Genomic DNA, 26,175 nt, shown 5'->3' with positions numbered 1-26,175 from the left:
AGGGTGCAATTTTTCCCTCAGGAGGAAAAGACTCAGCAATGGATTTTACTTCCCTGCTCGAGTTATTAGGTTTTACAGGAAATTTAACGTGGTGCGTCCTCCGTGTGAAGCCACTGAACAAGGGCAGTTCACATGGAGGAAAGCCTACACAGGAAGAAAGGCCTGCAGGAATTAGGACCGTTCACACCAGCAAGCGTTTCATGACTCCACAAAAGGCTCTTCAGCGAGTCAGCACCAGCGCTTTAACAAGAACATGTTAAGTGGGGAACATAAGCCTGTTTTCTGAGTAATGACCTCAGGTAAATGGGAGAAACACAGGCAAATACTCCGGGCCGGGCGGACCCTGGAGAATCTGCTAATCCACAGCCATGGTGTCCAAGTGCCCGGAGGCCAACTTCCTGCTCTTCGGGGATGCCAGACTGGACCGTAGCTCTGGGGAAGATTCTGTTTTGCTTTGTTTTTGTATTTCTAGACCACTCCGAACCTCTGACAGAAGGCTCTTTGGATAACACCTCTATTCATGAGGAAAACATTTGAGATCTTTTGGGCTTGTGTTTGTTTAACTCAGCCTTTGCCAGAAAGTAAGGGGTCGCATACGGTCTATTGGAGACTAATTTAACTAACAGGGCCTCACTGTGGATTGTGTGTTCTGAGGAAATGTTTGGGAACTGAAATTATAAACAGAAGTGCTGTGTTCGGGGCCCCCAGAGAAATACCAATGACTCCTGCTCACTGGACACTTTGTGCTGCTGGACGAGGCAGAGGAAGGAGGCGAGGAAGGGACAGCCACCACTTGTGTCTAAATTGGGCTGGTGTTTAGGCCAATCCAATGGCACACTATGATTTTTACCATGATATACGCAAGTTGTTATTTAGGACAGCTGATGAAGTCATCTAACTAATATATCTGTGGGTGATTGGGGTGGGTGAGTGACGGAGGACAGCCCAGGGTGACTTGGGTGGGCGACTGAGGACAATCCAGGGCTGGCCTTCAAATTGCCTTGTCCATTGAGGGGCTCCATGTGGAAGGCAGGCTATAAGTCCCTCACAAGAGCTGGCTTCCAAATCGGAGAACCCTTTGTATCTCTGAGCTGATGGTCCCAGAGGACGTTTAAAAACTGTTGTGATTAGAGCCTTCTATTTTGAGCAAGCAGGCTAACCAAGCCGGACTTGCAATGCCTGTTGTTCAAGAAAGAAAATGTGTGGCTTAGGAAATCAGGAACACAGTTTTTTGAAGAAGAGGTTTGGTTGTACTTTTCTGTTATGTGTGTGTGCGCATATCCTATCTATCTATCTATCTATCTATCTATCTATCTATCATCTATCAATCTATCATCTATATCTATCTATCTACTATTTATCATCTATCTATATTTATCTATCACCTATATATCAACTATCTATCAATCATCTAGCTATATCTATCATCTATCAATAATCTATCACCTATCATCTATATCTATCATCTATCTATCTATCATCTATTTATATTTATTATCTATCTATATTTATCTATCATCTATCTATATTTATCTATCATCTCTTTCTCTATCATCTATCTATCATCTGTCTTTATCTATCATCTATCTATCTATCATCTATCATCTATTACATCTATCACATCGTACCTCATACCCAAAGTGATCAAGACACTTTTTTAAAATAAAGGACACCCTAACTTCTATTTGCATGCCCCAAAAAAAGGCTAGCAAGTCATTCCCTTGCTTCTTGTCTTCATAAACCCCTTTCCTTTATTCACCCCTCTTTACTTCCTCATTGAGTTCTAATTTGAATAATCAATATTTAAATGGGATTGTAAAACCCATCTCTTTCCGGTGGGAACTTCCTGTAAGCCTGCTGATTACCTGGCAAAGGCCCATAGGTTGGCTGTGCCTGTGAGGCTCTCTGTACATCTCTCACAGGGTGCTGTCTCTCAGCAGCTAGAGCTGTACTTCTGTGCTCACCTCGGACATGCAGAGGCAAAGTTTCATTCATTTGTGGGGATGTTGCCTGAATATTCACAGTGACAGTTTTCATTATTATGAAACAGATCATAACCATTGCTTAGAAAAGGACATTGATTAAAAAAATATATTTAAAAACCCATAGAGATGTTTTCAAACATCACAGAGAAAATATAAGCAGAGTTGCCCAGAATCTGTCTAAGAGGTGGGCGCCAGGGGAGAGAGCCTTTTAAAAAAATATATTTATTTTTATTATTTGTGTGTGTGTGAGAGAGAGCTGCACCCATCTCCTCGGAGGCAGATGCCACTTGCCCTGGGAACCAAGATGCTCTTGTCTGTGCAGAATAAGGATGAACACTTTCATGATAAGGAAATTTCCAAGGAGGCCTCTTTCCTCCAAGCAAAATGTTAAGACAGTAGATGTCTCAATAGTTTCTGAACACGGTGTCACACCAAGGGATCAAAACGTGCTCTATATGAATATCCAATTTTGTGCTCAAAAATGCCTTGGTTTGCGTAATGAATGATGCGGATATACGGATCAAGATCGGCCTCTGGGTATGCGACCTTTCGTGACTGAAGCGTTTTGTAACCGACTCCCATCTTTGCTGTGAAAGGCTTTTGTAATCTGAAACAGAGCGCTTGAGGATCTCCGCGTGGAGGGAGGAGATGCTCCTGTGTCGTGTTAAGGAAAAATACAGGAGTGACGTCACTGCAGTCTCTGCGAGAGCTCACCTTTCTCTCGGTAGGGTCGGGAAGAGAGAGATGAGGAGCCTGCGGACACAGCTTCCCGCTGTAGGTAAGGGGGACACAGCGCATGCTTCCCTGTCAGGGAAGGGAGAACACAGGGCGTCTGGGATCCGATGGAGCCCGGGACATAACCTCACTCGAGGACTCCGCGGCTGTTGAGAGGATGACGAAATGGGCGCCCCGCCCGCGGCGTGGGACCAGGCCTCCTCCCAGGCTTGCAGAGCTGGGTGACCTCCGAGGATGCTGTTCACCCAGCCCCTCCAGCGGCGCAGCGAGAGGGCCGCAAAGGCGGTTCCGCTCTCTGCAGAGCCGGGAGAAGCCACCAACCAGCTCCCGTCTGTGCTGGTTCAGTGTCCTCTAGTGGCCACTCATAAAACAGCGAGCTGGGGACAGGCAGACGGAGGTCCCAGCAGAGCAGCCCGTTTGCAAATCCTGACACCCCAGATGTTAGGACCTCCTTCTGCGTCCCTGAACAATCATACGGTCTTGCGGGCCAGAAAGCCGAGCTTTCTGGAGCCTGGCCGTAGCGAGAGCCAGGGTTTGAAGGAGACTTTCTAAGCCCGGTCTTGAGTCGTTTTCTTTTACTGTTCTGATCCCTCGACATTTTCCAGGGGCTGAGGGGACACAGAATCAGAAGGGTAAGGAGAGGGGCCTTAGGAATGCCAGGCCTCCCAGGCCTCGCCTTCGTCACTTCTTACTTTCCGAGTGTGTGTGTGCCAAGAGGCCACGCCGTAGAGTGAAGGAAGAACGGATGGGTCTGGCCTCCGTCACCTTCCAGCTCTCTGCTCTATAGCTGCTTGAGCTCTGGTATGCTCCTGGCCCTAGAGACACGGCGGTGATGTAGAGAGAAGATATCCTCGGTCGAGTTTCTAATTCTTGCTTATCCCTGTTCCCAGCTCCCCCGTATGTAAAGTAGGGGTGGGGACACAACTGAATACGGCTGGGAGGTAAATGCTTAGTTACCCGGTGTGCTACGGAAAGAGCAGGCAGCAAGGCAGGGCAAAATGGAGGCCATGTTGGCCCAGGGCAAAGCCAGCTGGGCCAGCTGAGCATTCTGAGGGGCTTGGTCTTTGGGCCAGTTCCCCGCTGTGAATTCTGTAACATCAAAAGAACGGCCTAGTCTTCACCTGCTCCAGGCTCTGGAGTCCTGCTGGAGCCTCCAGCAGCGGTTGTGGTTTACAACTGTAAAACTGGGGGTCAGAGAGTCCCCATGTAGGCAAGGGAGGTATTTGCTCTCTTTCCCAACAGAAGGCTGGTGTCTAGATGTTTGCAATGATGTTGTTGAAGGATGTATTTAGAATAAGTGATAATGAGGTTTTGTCTATTAGTGTCAGTTTGCTACATAATTGATAATATATTTACTTAGAATATATAGTTTCTTCCTTGACACACTTTTTAATCTACTTAAATATATATTATATAATATTATGTGTGTGTGTGTGTGTATATATACAGTGATTGGAGATACTGGCTTAGAAAACACACAGACAATTAATGAAAGTTAGGACACCAGAGGAGGGTGAAGATTTTCTGACATATTTGACAATAGGGAACAAAAATAAATGTATGTTTTGTCCAAGGTTATTCTTTGATTTGCTCACTCAGCAAATGTTTGCTGTGTGCCTGCCATGGGATACTCACTGTCCATGTTGAGGTTACCAGCAAAACAGACCCAGCCACTGTTTTCATAGAGGTTAAAGTAAAAAGTGTTATCATGCAAACCAGACAAGTATATGGTCAATGTTAAGAAAACACAAGGCAGGTAGGGGTGAGGCTGGAGACGGGCGCCCTCCTTTAGACAGGATGCTAAGCAAAGGTGATTTGGGCAAGCCTGAGTAAAAAGAAGAAGTAGACCTAGCTTTCTGGGGAGAGAGCAGATGCAAAGGCCCTGGGGTTGATGGACGCTTAAAGGTCAAAGCTGTCAGAACTTGTAGCTGGAGAGCGAGAGAAGCAGGGACAGGGAAGGAGCGGGCGTCAGCTGGGCACTGTCAGCCTGATAGGACTTAAACAGGAACTTGAACAGCGGACAGAGAGCATCTGGTTTATGCTTTAACAGATCGGCGAGCCAGCCACGTTCAGTCCGGAAGCTGGGTCTCTTTAAGGTGGAACCCTCAGTATCCCCTATCACTCTCTGGAACGGGTAACTCAAGATCAAGAGGGAATCTTGGGGACCCCAGTCAATCCATGCATTTTAACTACCGTGGAGACTGTTAATTTCATGTTGAGTGCAGGAAACACCAAATGACACCCATCATGTTCCCGTCTTCTCCTTTCCCTGTTCCTCTGCAGGAGAAACGGGAGTGTCAGATCCTTTCACAGACCTTCCTTCACGGACGCTGTTACTGCCCTCAGCTCTCTAATGTTTGCGTGGAATAGAAAACTGCTGGAGACTTAAGTGAGCCCAGAAGGAGCATCCCTGGGAGAGGGGCCAGCTGTTCTCAGCTCCCAGCATGCTTTTCATTCCTTCCTAGTCAACCTGTTTTTGTTTCCAGCCAGCGATGATCATGTGATTCAAGCAAACAGGCGTTTAAGCAGCTTTAAAATGGGCACAGTTTAGAAGGATGCCACGTTTATTATAAACAAGCCTGACAGAGTCCCTAAATCTGAGGTTGCCTCTTTTAAAGTTCTCCCTTGACTTAGTGATGGAGGGGGAGGAGGAGAGATAGCACGAAAAGAGAGGCACAAACACAGGAACCGCTCATGAATGAGGCAAAGCGGTTTTGGTTTTTATACAGGAAGTGTGTTTATATTGAAGATAGAATTCAAAATACCTTGAAAATCTTCAGCAAAGAATGAAACCTTTTCCGACATCTTTAAAAGGAGGTACCATAAAGATGAGTGCTGGCCAATAGTACAAAACGAAATTTTACCAGTACAAGATGAGAAAGGGTGACGAGTTTTATTAGCAGGAACAGCAGGAAAGAGGCCAGGGCTTAAGTCACTGCTAAGAACACAGTAGGTCAGCACTTAACATGATCTATACTCAGGAGTGGATGCGTGGTTTGACCCCAGCAAGAAAACCATCCCACAAGACAGGATGGTGCTCTGCAGCGCAGAGGGAACCGTGCCTTACTGCTAATGTTGTAAAAAGGGCCAGGCCATCTCTGCAGTGGGTTGGTGACAAACACGGGCCCTCTCGGCTTGTCACCTCGATCTTGGCTGGCAGCAAAAGTTGCCCAGGGAGGAATGTGGGCTCCCAAATTCTTAAAAGCCTGGCCAATGCGCTGTTTTACTTTGAGTTTTTCCAAATTTTCTAGTATTCGAAACAAAGTTGGAAAGAGAGATTTGAGCAAAATCAGTGAGTTCTTTGAGTAGCTCAATTGTGACAAGAACGGGGAAATCTTGCAAGGGATTTCTCTGCATTCTGAGCGTATGCATTGTATGTTCCGACTGTCAAGTAGAGTTGACCAGCAGAGGGCGGCCTGAAGCCCGGGGCTACTTCATGGTAACTGGCTTGTTCAACTTACACTTCTGAGCTGGAAACGTGCGTGCACTTTTATTTATTTAGGAAGGAAAGACACCACAAAACAAATGTTGTGTAGGGAGATACCTTCTTTTCTTATTTTTATTTTCTTGAGATGGGCTCTGTCTGTACAGTCTTGGCTTCCCCGGAACTGTCTGTGAAGACCAGGCTGACCTTGAACTCACAGAAATCTGCCTTCCTCTGCCTTCCAAGCGCTGGTGTTAAAGGCGTGTGCCACTGCTCCCTGGTACTAATTTGTAATAATTTTAAAATTAAATTAAAAAACCCCACAGGAAATTGAGTGTCATGTCATTATAACTTTTAAAGGTTTATCTTATTTAATGTGAGTGTTTCATGGCATGTATTATATGCACCACGTGCATGTGCATGCAGTGCCTGTGGAGGTCAGCAGAGGGCATCGGATCCCCTGGAACTGGAGTTATCATGGTTGTGAGCCAGCAGGTGGGTGCTGGAAACAGAGCTCAGGTCCTCTGCAAGAGTAGCAAGCGCTCTTCGCCACTGAGCCATCTCTCCAGCTGGCCAACACTTATTTTTATTATTTTTAATCATGCGTGTGCATGTATGTTTGTGTGTAGGCTGAGCACAAACATCCTACAAGATGTATACATGATATATAAACATGAGTGTATAGGTGCCCCCAGAGGCCAGGCACGTGAATCTCCAGGAGCAGTTGTGAGTTGTCGGATGCGTGTGCTAGGAACTAGACCCAGGTCCTTCCTCTGCAAGGGCAGTATGAGTTCTTAATGCGGAACCAGCTCTCTGGCTCCTGCTAAGTTTAATCTAGCTGGAACTGCAACACAGTATAACACCTTCCCATCAGCTTCAACTAGGTCTACTGATGGTTGCTGTTAGTCTATTTAATATCCTTCGGTAAAGCTTGTGAGAGTTGCTTTCTTAAAAATGTGCGGCTTGTTGAACTTACTACAAAGATTCGATCACATGTCTGCTGTGATAATTACATTCATCATATTCTCTGAGTTTTGTTGGCACACACAAAAGCACCTTATCAGGTAAGCACTTGTCTTTGTAAATTCTTATTGTAACTTTTAGCTCATTTCCTGGGATTTTACAGCCAGGTTTTAACAACCGCAATTTTAATAACTGCGGCGTGGTCTCCTTTCTGCTCACAGGCACAGTTTCTTCTCTACAAGCCAGTTAGGAAATGCAGAGCTGTGCGTTCTGCAAAGTCTGTGAACGAACATGAATGGGTGTGAGGCCGTTTCCAGTCCTAGCAGTCGTACTTTGTGTAATCACTCGTGGAATTTAATGGAGAAGTGTGGTTGATACAAAATGTTGCCCAGGTTCCTGTTAGCACGCAATGTATAGTAAGTTAATGTTTTCCTGAAAGCTAAAAGCTTCCAGACTCTGCAAAACACCCAGCTCCAGAGTCGAATTGGGAATGTGGACACTACACATCTCGTTGTCTTTCGTCTTTCTTTACTCAGTCAGATAGAATTTTCAATGTTGAGTGGTGCCTTGTGTGTTTTTGATGCAAATATAATGATCATGTATATTAAAATTGGATACATTAATGGTGAAAATCAAGACTCGCCATCAGAACAAAAAGAATATCACTTTCCTAAAATTAGAAACAAAAACAGATTTTTCTTGCAGATGTTGACTCAGTTTTGCTCTCATGACCTCTTTCTGCTTTGATGCCTTTTGCATCGTGGGTCACAGTTTTCATTCTCCGGGTGCGACCATGGGCTTCTTCCACTAGGAGGGAAGAATATTGTTTTTCCGGCCCCTGACTTTGGATTTAATTAAGTAAGGACCACTGAGTGAGGTGGTGAAGCTAGGAACACTCTGGAGGAAAGTAATAGCGATAATCTCACAAGTTCCTGAGTTCTCTTAAATTGAACCTTAGCGCTGACCTATTAATTCTTTTAAGCACCAATGAAGCATTCACACACCGTTCCTACTGTCCATCGTATAGAAAGACTTTAAGGAGATTTCCCTGCCCCTCACCAGCTACAACACTCTGGAGAGCAGGCCCTGAACCTGTACCCTAAGGTGTTTCCCCAGGGCACACCTGCCACCACGAAAATATTCTTTAGCTCACTGGTCCAAAGAAGCTGAGACACATGTAGATTAGGATATTAGAGCCATACAATCATGACAAAGCGCACCAGCTGATCCATTAAGAAAAAAAAAAAAAAAAAAGCTCTCAGTGTCGTTCACACAATGGGGAAAATACAGGAAGTGCAATGGGCCTGGAAGTCTAACTTGGTTGAACTTACGGGGACCTTCTCAAGTCTGGGATCGGATGCTGTCCGTGTTGTCAGTGTTTGCTTAGGAAATGGTTGTTCTGATAAAGCCTGAATGAAAAAGGACACTTCTGCAAAAACAAAACCCCCAAACTGGCAATGGCATGTTAGTTCTTCCAACTCTGCTCTAGGAGAAGCTAGGCATCTTGTGATGACTGTGCAGTGGGTTGTATTTTAAAACCCGGAGTCCTTCCAGACAGCGTAAAATTGTGGTCACGATGGGCTTTGAGCTGAGTGACTTTTATTATTCCTCCCCCCTCACCCATTACACCCCTGGCTTGCAGGGCTGGAGTGGGAGGAAGATTGTTTGGGTCTAGTGTGACGTTATGTGTTGCAGCGTACAGAGCACAAGACTGTGTGCACAGTAAGTATCAAATATTAACTATTATGTTGCCAGTGTTTTGGTATTTTTCTCTTTAGTAACATGTTCTTTATTCTGTTCTTGACTTAATTTTAAAAGATATTGATTGCAATATATATATATATATATATTTTAAAACTTACAAACTCAAACGTAGGGCTGAAGAGGTAGCCTAGCCCTTGCTTTGGCAGAGCGTGAGAATTTGATTCCCGGCGCCCACACAGTAGCTCAGCACCATCCATTACCACAGCTCCGGGGATCTGACATCCTCTCTGATGTTCTCCGATATTCTCGGGCTCCAGGTGTGCATGTGGTGCACATACGTACATGCAAACAAAGCATTAATACACACAACATTAAAAAACTAAAATAACTCTGAAAATGCATCTCTTGGTAGGCTAAAACATCCTCTACACACTCAGGCAAGCTCCAGCTCTAAACCAGCCTGCATTTCAAGAACAGCCAACACCACCCAGCACCTCACTGGAGAAAACCGTCAATCTCTGCAAAGCCCGTACTACCTGCGTTTCTAATACCATCGGTTACTCTGCTTGTGTTTGACATTTCAATTAATATAGCAATATATGTTTATATATACACTTTGAATATGTAAGAACACACGCATATTCTTTTTAATGGCGTCCTTGGCTTCAATGTGTATCAGCAGGTGTAGACCTTTGTAGATCTTTCATCCTCTATTAATTGTGCTGAGCAGTGAGACTAGAACAACCACTCATTCCATTATTGATGGACATATGATTTTTTTTGCAGATTCACAATGCATCATCAAAGGTTAAAGTATTTTTCATTGTCCTTTTGAGAACCAGCTCATGAATCTGTTAGCATAATGCTCATTTAGCCTGCTGATTGCCCTAGCTACTCAAGACCCTTTTCCTTTGTGAAAGCCTTTTACTTCCTTTCCTGTAATCTGACCATCAAGCTTAAGCTGACGCACCTGATCCATTTATGTTTACCTGGTGAAGATGTGTTTGCTGGTCTCAGGGAGATAAAGTCTAAAGCTGTCAACGGGAAAAGGCAGGCACATTATTTTTGTTCTTGAATGTTATTAAATTCAAGAATTTAAATGTAGATCAAACAGTAGTGTGTGGTACTCTTAAGAGTTCACATTTTTTCTTTATGTTCTGATACACTGTGGACAGTGATCAAACAGTTTCGGAGCAGCTCTTCAGCGGAAGTGTGTAAGAGGCTGCTGTGGTGGAGTGTGTGTGGGGCTAAGCCTGGACTGGGCATGAAGAATAAGAAACCAGCTCTTTAGAGATTGTCGACAGAGTGTTATCCTGTCTTCTAATAAAAAAAACCATCAGAAGCAAGCACATTTCTAGCTAGAGGAAAGTAATAGCGATAATCTCACAAGTTCCTGAGTTCTCTTAAATTGAACCTTAGCGCTGACCTATTAATTCTTTTAAGCACCAATGAAGCATTCACACATCGTTCCTACTGTCCATCGTATAGAAAGACTTTAAGGAGATTTCCCTGCCCCTCACCAGCTACAACACTCTGGAGAGCAGGCCCTGAACCTCACCTGGGCAGCATAGCTGGGCTGGGCCTGAAGGAGGGGCTCAGGTAAGCCAGTCCTTGAGGGGATGAGCCCTGGAGAGCAGACCCTGCCATAAGGTGGGCGAGGGGGTGATACCCTCCCCAACTCACCCCTTGCCACCTGCAGCAGCCAGGAGAGCTACCCCTGCCCCTCATCCACTGGGGGAGCGGGCTCTGCACCTCACTGGGGCAACACAGTGGAGCTGGCCTTGATGGTGAAGGCACTGGTAAGCCAGCCCCAAGGGCGTGAGAGCAGAAGAGCTGGCCCAGTCCCTCACTGGCCACAACACCTCGGAGAGTGGGCCCCGTGCCTTGACTGGGCAGCACAGAGGGACTGGCTCTGCAGCCATGGGTGTGGGTGAACTGGCCCCTAGGGCGTGAGAACGGGAGAGCTAACCCTGCCTCCTGCCACTGGCAGCATTGGGTAGCCTAGCCAGAACAGTGCTAGAGAGTTTGCCCTGGTGCGGATAAGGGAGACCATACAGTCTGACCAGATAAGCTTCCACCCAGGTTTTGAGCTGACCCACCCTAAAATCTATGTCATCTGTGGACTGTGAACTCTAGGAGCACATGGAAGGGCTAGGTCCTGCCAATCCAAAGCTGCAGGATCTCCATGACACGGGGCGACAACAGGATAACAGGAAGACGTCCCAATGACTCAAACCAGACCAATGACTCACTGCAGTGAATATTTGCAAGTGAAGATGTGTGGACAGAGGGGGACACTGTGAGACGCACTGTGACACACTACAGCTCCCAAGACGAGATGTTTTCTATGCTTTGGGTTTTTTTTTTTTTTTATCTGTTTGTTAGCGGTTTTTAAATTTTTATTTTGTGGGGAAGGTTGCAAGGGTGGAGGTCAGATACAAGGGGACTGGGAGATGAGTGGGACTGGGTGTCTGATGGGAAACTCATAAAGAATCAGTAAAAAGTAAAGAGAGAGAGAGAGATGACACGATATTTGACAAGGACAGGAGAAAGGTTTTGAAGAGGAGCGTCTCTGGGTAGGCAGCCCTGTCCGGCGCGCTGGTTTCGGGAGGAAGGTGACGCTGAAGTCTTGGCTCTTGAACGGATAACCCTGTTTGTGTGCGGAGGCGGCCGGCTGCGCCCGGCACAAAGTCAAGCCAGGGGCACCGGGAGCAGGGGAGCTGAGTCAGTGGCTGCTCACAGCTCTGGTATGGCAATTGCAGGCCATGGGCTGTTTGGCATGAAATCATGGAGACGGAAGCGTTACTCCCAGCCTTTGAAATGTACAGCGCGTTCACCGACTCATCTGCGTCCTCCCAAGGAGGGAACCCGTTTATGGCTTGGTGTCAGGACTTTGCTCCCTTGCCACGACAGTTAGTTAAGATGCTAAACCGTAGACTCAGGAGACTGCAGTTGCTGACTGGCTGGAAAGGAATGCGAAGTCTCTCTCCGGGCTCTGGGTGGGTTTGGGGGCAGATGGGAAAATGGGGGCGGAGGGGAAGGAAGGAAGTGGCATATTGGAGCAGAGGCACGGAAGGTGTTTGATTTCCTCAGGTGAACGTTGTCTAAATTAACGGATCACTGAAGGTTACTTTGTTGAGCAAGTCTGGTTATCAAAACCAAACGGAAACCTAAGAGCTTTATCAGTCTACTCCTATATAAACACTCTAAAATTCTTGTCTTTTTTTTTTTTTTCAATTTTTAGTTTCAAGAATTGTAAGTCAGAGGTGAAGTATTCGGTTTTTTTTCCAGGACTTAAAAAGAAATTATGGAATCAAGGCAATCATGGGGAAACCGTGGCTGAAATGAAAAGATTTGAATTCTCAAGGCCATTTAAAAATCGATTTTCCTCACCACGCAGTACTGACAGTTTCCAGCAGAGGGCGATACAGGGCCGGCTGATTTGAGTAAGATCCGCTGGAAAATTCAATTTAAAACCGGCCCTCCTCTCTCTCTTTACCGTACCTAGTTCTTGTTTAATTTCTTGGCTTAATGGGCTTAGCGGACAGGTTTGTGTCATTTGCCGTCACAGCCTCACCCGGGGAAGCAAGCTGTGATCAGCTGTCCTTCCAGAATGCTGACCAGCGTTCCAGGGCGAGGCGCTCCGGCCCTCCCCCGAGCCCACCGCTCGTTAGACCTAAGCCGCACGGACGGAAGCCACTGCCTGCCCCAGTCCAGAGAGAGGCAGTGTTTAACTCACGAATAGCTAGCTGCGTGTCCGAGCGATTTCGAAACCACAGAAATGCTATTGTTTTATTCATTACGAGTCTCCACCGTGAGAGACTGCCCAGAGCAGGAATTTATTGTATTACCTGAAAAACATGCATCTCCCAAATGAGGTGAAAACCTTCATTCTGATAGCACGACCCTGTGAGCATGAGATAAAACTGCCTTCTTTAATGCCGTTTCCCTCACTCACATACGTGGTGTCTTACACTTTTTAATGCATTTCCAACACAAAATGATGCCTTTTAAATTTAACAGTTAAGGGACATGACTCGTTGTAAAAAGCCAAGGAGAGAGGTCTGCCGCGCTGTCTCTCCCTCACTGAGGAAAGCATCATAGTGTAAACACTCCCGAATACAGCACAAGTCTGGGCATGCCCGCTGAGCTCAGCAGAAGGCTGTGGGGCTGTGGAGGCTTTGGGGTGGGGTTGGGGAGGCAGATTCGGTAATTAACAATATTGATCTGATAAGTATTCACTTTTTGGCTTAGGAAGAAAAACTAGCAGCCATGAGAAGGCTTTTGCATGGAAAGTGGAGATATAGGTGGAAGAAAACCCGAGCTGGTTGGATGATGTTATTTCCAAGGTGGCTGAGCAAGCCCATAGTCCTGTTCCCAGGCTTTTTGCTGAAGAGGAAAATGACCATTAAGTCCTCTCTACTCTAGGGTCAGTCTTGATCTCCTTAGGGTAGCCAGGCATTCATAGACTGGGGCCCCTGGCCCAGCAAACCCACCTACCTAGCCTTGAAATGCACACAGACTTGTTCATACTTCACACAAACTACCCAAACTGAAATGGCAGGTTTAAAATCAAGTGCTCCACCCAGGTGTGTTTTTAAAAGACTTTTTTTTTTCTTTCCTTTTTCTTTTTTCTTTTTTGTTGATTAATTATTTTTTACAATTTATTCACTTTGTATCCCGACTATAGCTCCCTCCCTCATATCCTCCCAGTCTCACCCTCCTACCTCTTCTTCCCTTATGCCCCTCCCCTAGTTCACTGATAGGGGAGGACCTCCTCTCCTTCTATCTGACCCTAGCCTATCAGGTCTTACCAGGACTGGCTGCATCTCTTCCTCTGAGGCCTGGCAAGGCTGCACCCTTCCCCTCAGCCCCCAGGGGGCGGTGATCTAAGAGCCAGCCACTGAGTTTATGTCAGAGACAGCCCCTGCTCCCCTTACTGAGGTACCCACACAGAGACTGAGCTGCCTATGGGCTACACCTGAGCAGGGGGTCTAGGTCCTCTCCATGCATGGTCCTTGGTTGGAGCATGAGTCTCTGCAAGGCCCCCTGTGCCCAGATTTTTTTTTTTTTTTTTTTTTTTTTTTTTTTTTGGCTCTGCTGCTCTCCTTGAGGAGTTCCTGTCCCCTCCAGGTCTTTTCTATCTCCCCCTTCTTCCATAAGACTCCCTGCACTCTGCCCAAAGTTTGGCTATGAGTCTGTGCATCTGCTTCGAGACCCTTATACAAGGGACTTAGGAGAACAGCAAAGAAAGTCTTGCTTATGAAGTTCCCAAGCTGCGTGATGGAATTTTTTTTTCCCCAGAGGCCCAACTGAGACAAAAGGGATCCGACCGATCACAGGTAGAGGCAGGAGACTACTGTTTTAGGAATGACTCAGAATGGAGGCGGTACCAAGCAGAGCTGAGACCCCTGCTGGAGATGCCCAGAGTGCCTGTGGGGATGAAGTGGTTCTGAAGCAGCTAGAAGCTGAGCATCTGTGGAAGGTGGGTGAGAGATACAGCACCAGAACGAGAGAACTGGAAGACGGGATTCAGCTCAGTGTTTGCGGGAAGGCCAGCAATGGGTGTGGATTGAGATTAGGAGGTCTTGAGGCTCCTTTGGCAGCCTGGTCACAGTATGGGGTGGGGTGGGCTGTGTGTGCCTCCTCTAGGTACTTTCGTTTACTGACTATTGCAGTTTTAGCATTTGTTGAGCGTTATAGAGGACTCAAGAGAAATGTGACTCTCCTTGGCTCATGGGCTTGTGGTGTGGAGGCATTTGAGCACAAACATTGATTGTTGGAATTGGTAAACAGGCATCTCTGCGGCCAGCCCCCAGGGGACCTGACAAGCAGGCCATCAGGCATCCGTGAGGCCACCTCCAGGAATTCAGCGCCTGTTCATTCTGCGCACGCGTTGGGTCAGCTTAGATGAGCACTCACCTCCCTCCCCTCTCCAATCCCTCTCACCCAGAGACAGTCTCTGCGGCCCCTTCCCCTCCCCTAATAAAACCTCCCACATGGAACCTGTTGCCGGTCACGATCTCTGAACCCTCCGTGTGACTCCGCCGCACAAATCCTAACACCGATAATGTAGAAACACCGTGGGAGATGGAAGCTGCCAGCACGTGTCATTAGTCCGGACACGTAGAACTGTGGGAACAATGGCCACAGGCCACCTTGAAAAGGCTGGCGCAGTGCTCTCTCCAACCCATCTCCTAGTCACTTTGCCTGACTTCTTCCGTTTGTCACCCTTGCTGAGCTTCGAAACACCAACTGTGGGCACTGACTTCAGAGGTACCTGCAGGCTTGTGTGCTCGTGCCAACTCCTCGGCGTCGCTGCATTCAACCCCCTCTGCTTGGGTATGCTTGATTTACGCCTGTCGACTCTAAGAAGGCATTTATTGTAAAATGCGCTGTCATTTCATGTACACGTGAGACAAACCCTGCCAATTCACTTATGTCACCTTGCTCTCTCGATGCTTAGAATCTTAAACGCGCATTTACTGAGGGCTCTTAAAGGCTCACCTACGCTGGCAATCTAATAAAAAGTCCCTGCACACACATAAAAGGAAGCATATAAACTTAAGCCGGTGGTTCTCAGACGTCCTACGATGTGACCCTCTAATACAGTTTCTCGTGTCGTGGTGATCTCAAACCGTAAGATTATTTTCATTGCTACTTCATAAGCGTCATTTGCTACTGTTGTGGACTGTGATGTAAATATCTGATATTTCCGATGGTCTTAGGCGACCCTTGTGAAAGAGTCATTCAGCTCCTGCGGGGGTCTCCGAACCGTTTCCCACTCCAAGCCTGATTCTCTTGAGTTGACTTTCAGCCCGGAAGTGCTGGAGCTTTAATATAGGATACCCTCTCTGTGCATAAGAAACAGCGGGGTCCTCCACGGGTTCTTTCCTTTTTCTTCTATTTATGAGTGTGGGTAGGTGTGAACCATCGAGTGTGTGGGGCATAGGGAGGCAGAGGACAATCTACAGGACCTGGTTCTCCCTTCCATTGTTCTGGGGATTGAACTGAGGCTCAGGTGCTGTGGAATGGGTCTTTACCTACTGAGCCATCTCACTGGCCCCATTACTTCTTTAAAATGCTGTTTTGAGAATGCAAAGCATGCTATACAATTTTACAGCTCATTGGGTTAGCCTAAAGCTAACACCCATCGAAATACTGCCCAGATTTTTTTTTTTTTTCCAAAGGAAAATCTGGTCAGATATCCAAGAAGTCCTGTGTGCCTCCTGCTGTGGCACTGCCTTGGGTCTTTTAGCACTACTGTTCCTAATATATCACTGTGAACTAATATTTATCAACGAGGTTGCCTCTTCATAGGCATTTATGTAAGTGAAATAATTCAATACGCATTTCTTTGTTGGGCTTCTTCAGCATTATAAGTCATATCTTTGTCATAGGAAGCATAGTATGCTCCTTCTTAATGTTAAATAAAATTTTCTTATTGACTGTTCATCATTTTATTAATCCATTATCTAGTCAATGGGCAGTAGAACATGTTTCCTTGTTGTTACTGTATTACCAAGAATGCTATGATCTATCTATCATCTATCTCCCTATCATCTATCTATCTACCCATCTATCATCTATCTACCTATCATCTATCACCTCTCTGTCTACCTATCTATCTCTATCATCTATCTCTACCCATTGTCAGTTAAGCTTTCCAAATTTGTCACAAACCTTCTGCATACTTTTCCACATATTTTTAAAACAGTTCTCTGCCTGAATCATTGCAGTGGTGAGGCTTTCCCCTAAGTTAAAACCAGTACAAAGCAATAGCAACCGAGTTATTAGCTTGAAGCAGGCACTGCCTGGACTCCATAGCACACGCGGAGAATTCCCTAACACTGGGATTGTCATTCCCTAGCTCCCGTCCCTCACTGACCCCTGGGGCATTGACTTCCCACATCTCTGTCCTTTCTACTACAGGAGCATCAGCCCTGAAGAGAAGGTCACCTGTGCACAGAAATGCCTCCCACAGTCACATGACCTCTAAGGTACGGGTGAGGATTGGACACTAATGGTGTGCACTGCAAACACTGGGCTTCTGTTCTGCGCACTTAGCTTGCTCCTACTCTCTGAGGGTTTCCCTGTTCTTTCGGTCACCTGTTAGACATTTGTTCCACCAAGCAGATGGACTGACACTTTAACATTACTTTCTTTAGGAGTTTACTAAGGCAAGGTGACATTTCCATTCCTAGCCTAGTGCACTTCCCTCTGAACATACCAGGCAGCAAGTGACCTGGAACTTTGCAGGAGCTTGGGTAGTTTTTCCAATTCCTATTCTCTTTGTTTCTTTTCCTTTGAACAGTAGTTACAAAGTAATGAAGCCTAGATCAATAAGTTTGGTCTCCAAGCAACAGAGAAAACACCAATCAATTTAATCTTAGGCAGAGCCCTTTATAAATCCAAGTCTTTAGAAAACCCCTGGACTTATAAAATGATAAGTATAACAAGCTTTAAACATTTTCTTGTTTGATTCTGCTTTATGTTCTACATATGAGATCATAGGTGCATAAAATACTTTATCACATTGAATTTAAAAACTTCAGTATTAAGCCAATCAATATTAAAACTTTATCGAGTGCTGCTACACATTTCATCTCTACGTTTAAGGAGGCTAAGGATACATGAAAACTATGTTCAAGAAGAATTCTAGAATAGGTTTCTTAAATTATAAAAAATTTTGAATTACAAAAAAAATTCTATAAAGAATACTTTATAGAATTGTTGAGAAAGTTGGAGAGATTCAAATAAGAACTGAAGATAGAAAATTAACAGTGTGTATCGTGAAATCTGATTGGCTGGTGTTTTAGATGTAAACTCGCAACAATAAACATTTGGTGGGGAGATTGAGAGAAAAAGATAGAGATAAGATATGGTGTGTGTGTGTGTGTGTGTGTGTGTGTGTGTGTGTACTTCAATTCAGATGTTAGAGGAGGCCAGATGAGGGCATCAGATCCTGTTGGAGCTGGACTTACACGCAGTTGTGAGCTGCTTAGTGTGGGTGCTGGGAACTGAACTTAGGTGCTCTGGGAGAGTAATTGCGGTCTTGGCTGGCCAGCCATCTTTCCAGCCTGAACAGTAAGTAACAGATCTGAATTATATTCTAGGGGTCTTTATGTGTTTAGAAAATCATTTGGTTTGCAAATTAGAAATAGCTAGTTCCAGACCAGACAATTGTTAAGAGAAAGAGACAAGCTATGGGTGGCCAAGGCCAGTCCCTGGATTTGCACATGTAAAACACATTCCTAAGCAGCGGGCCCCAGCTCTCTGCCAGTACAGAACTAACAACTAACAACTGAAAAAAAAGAGACACACCTTCACACGGTGAGAATGAAAGTCACCCCAACAATAAGTCAGCTTTACAATGGCAAAGCACACCGGAAAGGCAGAGAATGCAGCCGTTGCTTGGTTCTTGAGGCCGCAGTGGCTGTCTCCAACTGGGGGGGAGAATGGGTGACTCGCCTCACAGGTGGCATGCCTCAGTTGTCCTACTCTGGAAGCCTGGAAGCTTCCCGGAGAGCTGCTGGTCCCGGTGGGTAATAGTCCAGAGGGCAGGCCGCCGGGGCAAAAGGATAGAACACACTGCCACAGCCTTTCACCTGAGCAGCTACCTGCAGGTGCAGCCCACAACCAAGGTCTGTCTTCCCACACCAACCAACACAGTCAGGACAGGTCTTCGGGTGCGACTCCCGAACCCCGCTGATTCTAACTCATGTCAAAGTGACACTAAAACCAACTATCACAAAAGGCGTGAAGACCCCACCAATTTCTCAGACACACAAATTAAAAACCGAGCTTTTCATCAGTGGACCTACCTCTCTTAGAGAGGCATCGATGCCTTCAGACTGAAATGAAAGGGCATGAAAGGAAAGCTGAGCCCTATGAGGAAATAAGGAACACCGTTAAACCTAACACGTGAAAACATAAAGGATTGTAAGCATTGACAGGAAAAGCAAAAGCATGAAGCAATAATTTTACATCTTCTCGTACATAAAAACCTTCTTCCATTAAGCTCCATTCTTATTCTCACACACATTTATACGTTATATGCCCATAAGCACAGAGCTAACTTTATAAAATATCAGAACTTCGGGGATATTGAAAAAAACAAACAAACAAACAAAACGCTTAGGGGACAAAGCAGAAAACTGTGTAACTGCAAAGGTGCACCTATACCAGGAGGAAGAGCTGGCCATGTGTGGGGGTGCACACCCGCAATCCTAGCTCTTCGTTATTCAGCCAAGGACAGTCTGAACGGTAGTTTGAGGATGCCGGAAACAATCCTTGCAGTCCTTTATGAGGCTTTGAGCGCAGTCAGGAGCCTTCCAAAGCAGTGGTTCACAACCTGTGGGTCTGATTCACGGACAGAGTTTCAGTCTGTCCTCTTCCAGTCTGTTCTCTGTCCAGTTTGCACGGGACAGAGAACACTCAGAGAGCCTGTGTTTCTGCCATGCTGTTCTCCTGGGGTGGATTCAGCGCTTTCCATGCAGAAGAAATAAAGCGGCTCTGAGGGGCTTCGGGGGACACAGATCGTAGTGGTAGGCGATGAAACGAAAGCAAGGAATGTGATTTGCAGTGAGGAGGATGGTTCTGATTATGTCCTTTGCTGGCTGAGTAAGCCTGGGCAGGCTCAAGAGAACCGGTTCCTCCTCTGTAAAGTGAAGTCTGGGACTAAACGTCGTACAGCTGTGGAAAGCAAGAGCAGTTCTCTGTGACGCGGTTTTGTTACCCAGTATTAGATCCGTGGATTTTTAAAAATTCAAAATAGATTTTTTTTCATACAGTATGTTCTGATAAGGATTCCTGTTATTTTGTTGTTATGCGGTGCGTTTTCCCCATCATTTTAATTTACCGATCCGGGGTTATTTATTCCCTATGTTATTTTGAGTATGATAAACCTCCTTGACTGAAGTTTTCCAGAGCTTTCTGTAGAGCTGAATTTGTAGATAGATACTGATTAAATTCGGCTAGTGCGATTGAAAGTTTTTCTGGGTATTGTTAGTGGGGGTATAGTGGGCTTTTAGAGTCTGTAGCACATTTGTTCAGACCCTCATGGCTTTTAGAGTCTCCATTGAGAAGTCAGGTTCCGTTCTAATGGGTCTGCCTTTTATGTGCTTAGACTTTTTCCCTTGAGCTTTTAAGAGTCTTTCTTTGTTCTGCACATTTAGTGTTTTGATTGTTATGTGCTGGGGAAAATTCCTCCCTGGTCCAATCTATTTCGTGTTCTGTATGTTATTTCCCCCCACCCCCGTCAGATTTTCTCTGCGTGGTACATGATTTAAATGACTGCCAATTTTTTCTCTCTCCACCTTCATACTTATAACGTGACGTTGCGGGCCCTCCCTTAAATGGGAGCTAGTCTGTAGCTGTACGACGCTCTGAATATGTGCTGTCAAGTGACTCACTTTGGCCAATACAACATTAGCAAACCAGATATAACTGGAGGTTTGCAAGAGCATTTGTACGATGGTGCTCACTTTCTTGCTGAGTTTGAAATGCCAAGACCCATCCTAGGAGAACAACCCCAGTTAAGCCATTGAAGGTGGCAGGTGACTGGCCAGGTGGTGAGCACTAGCTATTAGATGAGGACGGAGCCATTCAGGACCATGAAGTCACCATCAAAAGCAATAGCTTACCACAGAGCCCTAAAGAGCTCAGGAAGGATCAGAAAAAAAAAAAAATTGCCCATGCCGAAAAATAATAGAGCTGACTCACAGAATTGCAAGCTAAGTCATAAGGATTCAAATAAAGGTCCTCCCACTGTGCTACCCATCCACCACGGGGTAATAAATCGCCCCTTCCTGGCTTATAGTTTACAGCGACAAACACTATCCCCTCTTTTCTTGCACTTAGGAATAAGCACATGGGTGCTCTGGGCTCAAGGTCCCGGAAGGCTGAAGTCAGGGTGGCTGATATTGCAACCATCTCAATACTTTAGGCAAACCTCAGGTCTTCACCGTCTGTCTGTCTGGAGGAGGTATCCTTTTTCTTGCACATACATCTCTCCAAAAGTTTTTTTATAACGTGGCAGCTCGCAAAAGCAACTGGGAGGATTCCCGGAGTCAGAAGTTGCAGGCTTTTTAGAACTGACTCATAGAAGTAATGCCTCCTCATTTCCACGGAAGCTATTAACAGCTGTTAGAAGTGGGTCACAGAAGCTAGCCTCTGAACAAGGTATGGGAGGCCCACAGGGCAGGCAGGGTTGGGTAGGCACACGGGGCATGGCAACGGGAGGCAGGGGTCAGTCTCTGAGGCTGACTATACAAAAACTCTTAGAAAAACACCGGGTTTTCTCTAAGTGCAGGAAGAAGTTGCCACAATTCCGGCTTGTAACTCTGGGGTTTGCCACATGCTGCTCAGTAACAGATGACCAGGAAATCAGTGGCGAGAAATAGTCTGAGAATCGTAATTGAATTTCATCAAACCAACCGTATTAGCATGCGTTTAGCTTTAAGACATAGTACATGCCGAATACAGAAACTGCCAGCACCAAGGGGTTACAGCGGGAGATGGGATCAAGCCGCGCTCATCTTTTTAGAAATTATATTCACTTATTTTTATGTGTACGGAAGCTTCATCTGCATGTATGTATGTATACTCTAGGTTTGCCAGGTTCCTGAGGAGGCCAGAAGAGCTCATCAGATCCCCTGGAACTGGGGTTTCAGGGGTCGTGAGCTCCCATGGGGGTGCTGGGAATGAAACCCAGTTCCCTGCAGGAGCAGCCAGAGCTATTATCCACTGAGCGGTCCCTCTGGCCCCAAGGCCTAGTCTTAAATGTTGTAATAGGAAATTACAAGTGTATCTTCAAAAAACACAGGTAGCTTTTGTACACGGCTACATGCTGCAATGACATAATCAGTATGAGTGTGTGTGTGTGGGGGGGGTGTGTCTCTTCAGACATCACGGCTAGCACAAAGAGGTGAGAATGGAGACTCAGCTCAGCCTGACTAAGACTGGATCAGACTTCAGGAGTGGTTTCTTGGCCAGCGTGCTTCAGCACAGCACTAACTGGAAAAGGGTTTCCTGGTGTAATACAGTCCCCTGTGCACAAGGAGGCACAATTACACCAAAACTCAACTCGACTGCATGTCATTTCTTTCGAGAAGATGTGTTCTAGAGCTAAGCCTAAGGAAGCATCTGGCTTGGGTTTGGTCATACAGATAACATCAAGGTCTTTCGGGTTATTAGCCACATCTGTTTCTGCTTGTGGGAGCTTTGGGAGCCTCTGGCTGTGCAGATAAGGTAAGGGTCATTTAGATTCCCAGCTTCCTGTGGTCCTGGCTCTGAGAGCTTGATATGGCCTGGCTCAGTGGATAGCAGTGTTCTGACGTTAATTACTAACAATGCCATGCCTTCTGGATGGGTTTTATGTCCTTTTTAGGTGACAGTTCTGTGAGCTTAGCCTTCCTGGTTTCCCTGGGGATCTGTGCACAAAGGGCCCTTCATGCTCTCAACAAACCAGAGCCCTGGCTTAGGAGTATCATGAATGTGGTCTATGTGGAGGATGGACGGGATGAGATGCTGATACCAGCTTCAGCACTGAGAAGCATGAAGTTTGAATTAATCACTCATCAGAGTTTTCTATGAGGGAGTGAATTCTCTGGGGCCAGCGGGGGGAAAAAAATCTTTGTGGCCAGTGAAAAAGGAGGAAAACACACACACACACACACACACACACACACACACACACACCACTCCAACAAGCTCAAACAATTTTATTTTCTCTCCCACAGCTCACATATCCTAGCAAAATCTTTCAAGTGATATAAAAATTACAGTTAAATTACATCCTTTTTTCTTTAAGAGAATAATTACAATGAGAAAAAAGAAAACAAGCTCCCTAATACATTTACATGATTAGACATTTCATGTACTAAAGGTAAAGAACAAATTATTCTCAAGAACGCAACCTATCTGAGCAATTTGTTTTAGATTAACAAAATATAAGCAAGATATATATATATTTTTTTCTCAGCTAGTTTCTCTTACTGGAAGGTTGCAATTGACAGTTGAATCAATTATTTTATTATTTATCTTAAAAGGTAGTCTTATAAAAATTGTAAAAGAATCACAAATCTAAACTTTTACTAGAACAACAACAACCAGTCATTTCTACTTTAAGTCCTCGGATGCACACCTACCCATTAAAAATATTTTTTTTGAATCATATTAGGAAGCCAAGGGCAAAAATGGGTACAATAAATTAAACATCACCTTCATCACCAGTCAGACTGCCTCTGTTCTTGTTCCCAACCTCAAGAAATCATTCACGAAATTATCAAGAGTGTACCTTTCTGAACTTTAAATAATTCCCAAGATTTTCCGCTTCAAGGCCACTAACAGTCTACACATCTAAGGGAGGTGGGTGAATCAATCTGCTTCGGCAGCAGTGCTTGAAAAAGATCGATCACTAATATTGCAAGTGCCAATGGCACTGCCCAGTGAGGGGCTGGGAACCTCCTTAGAGTTTTCATAGGACTCGTAGATTATGAGAGGAGTGGTGGCCAGGAGGGCACCAGCAGCATGAAGTCCTCTGGACGGGTAGCCTCAGGGGCTCTGCCTCTGGACATGCACGCCCATGGCGGTTCTGCTAACCAGTGGGCCACACCCCATGAGTTCCTCAGCTGCTTTGCTGTTCCTCTTTCCTGGCCTCCAACCGTGGGAAAGGGCAGGCAGGAAAGGGCTCGTAAAGATAAAGGAGGTCCAGATCGTAAACTCCTGCTGCTGCTCTGCCCCTTGCCAACCACGAGCTCTTCAAAGCAACTGCCAACTGCCCGAAGCCGCTACAAAACAAAACAACAATAACAACCAAAAAGTGAGGTTGCAATGTATGAGTCCCAAGGTGCTTTGTGGAACCCTAGGAACAGAACCACTTACCTCTCTGGGTTTCTGGGAAGTAAAATTAAACATGTAAGAGTTTGGGCCGCTGAAGGAGCAAAAACAACCCTGTTGATTGTCAGTCAAGGGCAAAGCCCCTCTTTTAATTCTGCCAACCCCTAATGCAGAAATCCCACCTGCAAAATACTGCAAAATAGTTGACAGATGTCCTCACACTTCTGCTTTACTATCTCTAGTGACAGCTTATTCTTCTGGAAGAGAGCACCATTCCATTCCTGGGTAGTTCTAATACTGTTCTCGTTTCCTTTCGTGTTAGGGTAAAGTTTTCTCACGATCCAATCTGTATTCTTTAGAGTTGAAAGTGACTGGTCATTGGATATGAGCCTGGTTCATTTATGCCAAACATCCTGAAGTGCCAGGGGATGTGAGTTCTTGTGCCTGTCACTATTTTGGACATGCAGAAGAAAGCTGCAGTTTTTGCGACTCTTCAAATACTTCTGAGGCAACTCCTGGCTCCTATTTGCAGTCTGCATCTCTCTTGGTTCTTGAATAAGGGGCGCTCTCACTCAAGATCAGAATATGTGGTTCTCCACTGTGCAGCTCCAAAGAAAAGGCTCACAGAAGGACCCTGAAGGGGTTAGCTGGATCCAAGCCTCTCAAGCTCACCCGTAGAGAATGCATGTGAGCTGGACTTGCCAACGGAATGGGTGTGACCTCTGGATGGGTCTTGGTGGGAGAGGCTGCAGGTGCCCATACGCTCCTGATTTCTGCAGGTTGTGTACAACAAGCCTTTCTCAACAGCTCCCAGAACGGCATACAGTTTCAGTCACGTTCAGGGCATGAGTCCCGAAATGTTTGTTGCCTGTACTAATAACCTCCGCCCCCCATTCAGTGTTCTCAGAGGGTTAAGAAGCGGTTTAAAATTCCCGCCTCTGCGATCCAAACTCGTCATGTAGAGTGGCTTGGATCTTACATGGCCCTCAAAGGCTTGTGCATTGAAGGCTTGGCCTCAGTGCATCAGTGGTCAGAGGTGGGGCCTTGAGAAGCCAGGAGCTCATCACTGGGTATATCCATTGATGGACTTGTCATCCATCAGGCTACTGGTCAAGAGATGTAAGCTTTAGGAAACAGAAGCCTAGCTGAGAGATACGGGTCATTGGGGGTTCCTTAAAGGGTGTGTCTGTCCCCAGCTCCCTCCCCGATGCTTCTGGCTTCTACAAGGTAAGCAGCTTTGCTCTATTGAGCGCTGTCCTATTCTGCTATGCCACAGGGCCAGAGACAATGGAACCAAGGGACTATGGATGGAGATCTTTCAAAACAAGCCTTTCTTTATCTAAAGTTGTTTCTCTTGGTTATCTTCGGTCACACACGGACTACTGACACAGTCTTGGGCCACACCACCCTGGGTCCAGTGTACCCATCTGAACCCCAGGTCTCCAAAACTCCTTTTCCTTACCCCCGTATTACATACTGTCTTAGTCACTCTTTTACCTGTTGCTCATGCTGAAGCTGTAGCACCCACCACACCCACCTCACTACAGTCCTGTAATGCGTGTGTATGCTCTCACACATGTGACACTCGCCGTTTCTTTGCTGAGTGAGCATGCATTTCCTCATCTCCAAAACCACGCAGAGTGGATTTTTCTCTCACCAGGTTTACAGAAAGGACATTATTAGTCCCCATCACCCACCTTTTCTCCAGGCTGTTTTCAAAGGATGACTGTTGCCCGCAGATGTACCTGCCAGCTGGAGATGAGATCTGGAGAGGGAGCTGATGAGTCCCCCACCACCACCAGGCCTCCTGGAAAGCTCTCTTGTGGGGAGGATCTTCTCGTGAGCCAGCCTCTGGACATCAGCCAAGCAGGGCCTGCCAGTACACAGCCCTTATCCCTGAACCAGAGTCTTCTGTCACTGTTTTGTGGAGGTGAGACTTAACTGTTCCTGAGACCTTGGAGAACTGTCACTCAAATTCATCTCTTGTCACCAAGCCTTCTCTGTTAGCATGCTATGATGGCATCTTTACTCATGACAGTGGTTCCAGGGTGGCCGCCTTTCCAAGTTAGAAATCACGGTGGAGCTGAGACAGCTTCTGTGCGTCAGCCAAAGTACAGGAAGGCTAAGGGAACAGGCCACACTCACTCTTCATCTTTTGCTATGAAGTTACTGAACAGGATACTCAGCTGAAGAGTTTGGGCTATTTCTCAGACCTGAAAGATCCATTTACCTTAGTGTAGCTTGAGTACTCTCATCTAAAATGTTCGAGAATTTACATATTTTGGATTCAGGCACATTTGCATGTCCGCAATGTGACAATCTTAGGGATGGGACCAAACCAAACATGAAATTCACGTAGGTATCAAAAACTTTACACATTGGCTGGAAGTAGCTCAACAACAACAACAACAACATAATTTGTTTTTAATTGTGCATGAAAGTTTCCTGCTGTGGAATTTTCCACCGAGGACACCATGTCAATGATCACAAAGGTTTTGGAGCATTCTGAGTCGCAAGAGTTTG

At 45.9% G+C, this 26,175-nt stretch overlaps 1 long non-coding RNA gene across 1 annotated transcript in view; it reads left to right on the top strand.

Moving 5' to 3' along the window:
- Window positions 1-2,356: 2,356 nt before the first annotated feature.
- LOC132655756 (uncharacterized) overlaps window positions 2,357-26,175 on the top strand; it is a 28,114-nt gene continuing 4,295 nt past the window's right edge. Inside the window, exons 1-2 of the long non-coding RNA XR_009593573.1 lie at window positions 2,357-2,763; window positions 25,392-25,582. This is a non-coding gene — a long non-coding RNA (uncharacterized LOC132655756). The remainder of the gene's footprint in view (window positions 2,764-25,391; window positions 25,583-26,175) is intronic.

Source organism: Meriones unguiculatus, chromosome 8 (assembly GCF_030254825.1).
Source record: "Meriones unguiculatus strain TT.TT164.6M chromosome 8, Bangor_MerUng_6.1, whole genome shotgun sequence".
Lineage (NCBI taxonomy): Eukaryota > Metazoa > Chordata > Mammalia > Rodentia > Muridae > Meriones > Meriones unguiculatus.
The sequence above is the reverse complement of the archived record's forward strand: the minus strand, read 5'-3'. Positions and strand labels throughout refer to the sequence as shown.